Here is a 3706-nt window from a genome sequence, read left to right on the forward strand (position 1 = left end):
ATTTTACAAACCTCTAGCTAGCTACAGAACACTGATTGGTGTGTTTTCACAGAGCGCTGATTGGTCCATTTTACAAACCTCTAGCTAGCTACAGAGCACTGATTGGTGTATTTTACAATCCTTTTGTAAGACAGAAAAGTTCTCCAAGTCCCCACTCCACTCAGGAAGTCCAGCTGGCTTCACCTCTCGGTATGATTACAGGCATGGGCCACTGTGCCTCGCCAGAACTCTGTATTTTTATAAATGAGCACAAGTGCCTGTTTGGCATCAGCACTACAGGCAATGCTGCCAGGAACCAGTCCTGATCCTCCTAACTGGTCTTGCTGTGTCACCCCTACAGACATTCTTCACACTATAGCCAGAGGAGAAGTGTTTTAAAAGTCCTATTCCCTTGATTAATAACCTTCAAAGTATCCATTGTACTTTGAAACAAAAGCTAACTTTCATACTAAGGTAATGATGACTCCTCCGCCCTCCTCTCCCGCCATCTTCCTAATTCGCTGCTCTGCAGCCCTGTGGGCCTTCCCTACCAGCCCAGGACGCTCCCACTTGCTGCTTCCTCTGCCTGAGACAATCTTCCCCCACACCCTTGTCCCATCCTCAGTCCCCATTCACTTTATTATCAAAGTAATCTCAGAGAGCCATTTCTCACCTTTAGTAATGTAGAGTTCTCTCTACCTCCCTCCTCCATCAACAATCGCTTATTTCTCATAGCATCTCCCGTTCCAGATTTATGTGACTTATATCACCCTCTCTTTATAGAATGTAAACTCCCTGAGAACAGAGGCTCTGTCTTACTTCTGCATCCCCCGCTCCTAGCCCAGTCCACAGAGCCTAGCACACAGCTAGTGCTCAGTTAATGCCTATTGAATTATGTCAATAAACAGTTGGATAAATTACTAGGCTGCTCCCACCAAGTAGATCCTGAGGTGTAGGATTTGGAAACCCACTTACTTTTAAGCCAGTAGAACAGAATAAGGGGTAGCATTGTCTTCTCAGAGAGTTGAAATGCCTCTCATTTTACTCCCTAGTTTAAGCATTTGAATGATTAGATGGAAAATGGTTTTCAAACAGAGATCTACTTCCTCAAGAGTCTGCAGAGTGTCAGCAACATATTTACCAGAGACAAGCTGTAAAGGCCTCCTAAAGTGCTGGGATTACATGAGTGAGCCACCGCTCCCAAATAAATGTATAAATGTATTAAAATATGTGTTGGTGGGAGTGTAAACTAGTTCAACCATTGTGGAAGACAGTGTGGCGATTCCTCAAGGATCTAGAACTAGAAATACCATTTGACCCAGCCATCTCATCACTGGGTATATAACCAAAGGTTTATAAATCATGCTGCTATAAAGACACATGCACACATATGTTTATAGCAGCACTATTCAAAATAGCAAAGACTTCGAACCAACCCAAATGTCCATCAATGATATACTGGATTAAGAAAACGTGGCACATATCACCATGGAATACTATGCAGCCATAAAAAAGAATGAGTTCACGTCCTTTGTAGGGACATGGATGAAGCTGGAAACCATCATTCTGAGCGATCTATGCAAGCACAGAAAATCAAACACCGCATGTTCTTACTCAGAGGTGGCAACTGAACAATGAGAACACTTGGAGACAGAGCAGAAACATCACACACTGGGGTCTGTCGTGGGGTGGGGAGAGGGGAGAGGGATAGCATTAGGAGACATACCTAATGTAAATATGAGTTAATGGGTGCAGCACACCAACATGGCACATGTATACATATGTAACAAACCTGCATGTTGTGCACATGTACCCTAGAACTTAAATTATAATTTTTAAAACGTGTTAAATGGTTAAAGACATTTTAGGGCCAGGCACAGTGGCTCACGCATGTAATGCCAGCACTTTGGGAGGTCAAAGTGGGCAGATCACTTTAGGTCAGGAGTTCAAGACCAGCCTGGTCAACATGACAAAACCCCATCTCTACAAAAAAAATACGAAAAAGTAGCCAGGCGTGGTGGCGCATGTCTATAGTCTCCGCTCCTTGGGAGGCTTACGTGGGAGGATCGCTTAAGTCTAGGAGACTGGAGTTGCTGTGAGCCAGCATTGCACCACTACACTCCAGCTTGGGTGACAAGGTGAGACCCTGGCCAAAAAAAAAGGTAACCTGCAGATAGATCGATATCTCTCATGAACACAGAGGCAAAAATCCTCAACAAATATAAGCAAATTGAACACAACAATGTTGTATAAAAAATTGAATCCAACAATGTTGTATAAAAAAACCATAACCAAGTGGGATTTATCCCAGGTATGCCAGGCTGGCTCAATATTTAAAAATCAGTTAATGTGGCTGGGCACGGTGGCTCACACCTGTAATCCCGGCACTTTGGGAGGCCGAGGTGGGCAGATCACAAGGTCAGGAGTTCAAGACCAGCCTGACCAATATGGTGAAACCCCATCTCTACTAAAAATACAAAACAAAATACAAAAATTAGCCGGGTGCGGTGGTGCACTCCTGTAATCCTAGCTACTCGGGAGGCTGAGGCAGAAGAATCACTTGAACCCAGGAGGCAGAGGTTGCGGTGAGCCGAGATCATGCCACTGCACTCCAGCCTGGGCAATAGAGCAAGACACCATCTCAAAAAATAATAATAATTATAATAATAAAAATAATATGATCATATCAGTAATGCCAAAAAAAAAAGCATTTGACAAAATTAAACACCCACTCATGATAAAAACAGTCAGCAAACTAGGAATAGGGAGCAACTTCCTCTACTAGATAGATAAAGAACATCTACAAAACGCCTACAGCTAACTTCATTCTTAATGGTGAGAAATTAGTCCTCCCCTAAGATCAGGAACAACGAAAAGACGTCCCTTCTCACTACTGCTTTTCAATATTGTACTAGAAGTCCTAGCTAATGCAAGAAGACAAGCGAAGAAAGGTAAAGGTAGACAGATTGGGAAGGAAGAATTAAAACTGTTGTACTGGCTGGGCGTGGTGGCTTATGCCTGTAATCCCAGAACTTCGGGAGGCTGAGGCAGGCAGATCACTTGAGCCCAGTAGTTTGAGACTAGCTGGGCAACGTGGCAAAACTCTGTATTTATATAAAATAGGTTTTTTTTTTTTTTTGTAGTTTGCAGGTGACATGATTGTTTATGCAGCTAAATGAGAAACACTGACAACACCAAATGCTGAGGATATAGAGCAATAGGAAATCTCGTTCATTGTTGCTGGAAATGCAAAATGGTACAGCCACTTTGAAAGATAGTTGAGCAGTTTCCTACAGAACTAAACATGCTATTATCATACAATTCAGCAATCACGCTTCTTGGCATTTACCAAAATCAACTGGTAACTCGTGCCTATAACCCCAGCACTTTGAGAGGCTGAGTCAGAAGGATCGCTTGAGCCCTGGAGTTCAAGATCAGCCTGGACAACATAGTAAGACCCTATTGCTACAAAAAATTTTAACATTAACTGGGTGTGGTAGTGTGCACCTGTGGTCCCAGCTACTTGGGAAGCTAATGTAGGATGATCACTTGAGCCCAGGAGGTCAAGGCTGCAATGAGCTATGATTGCACCACTGCACTCCTGCCTATGTGACAGAACAAGACCCTGTCTCAAAAAAAAAAAAAAAAATAGAGAGAGAGAGAGAGAGAAAGAGAAACACACAGGGCTCTGAAGTGATGCCAAATGAGAAGAGACAGCCTGGAGATC

Source organism: Colobus angolensis, unplaced genomic scaffold (assembly GCF_000951035.1).
Source record: "Colobus angolensis palliatus isolate OR3802 unplaced genomic scaffold, Cang.pa_1.0 Scaffold318, whole genome shotgun sequence".
Classification (NCBI taxonomy): domain Eukaryota; kingdom Metazoa; phylum Chordata; class Mammalia; order Primates; family Cercopithecidae; genus Colobus; species Colobus angolensis.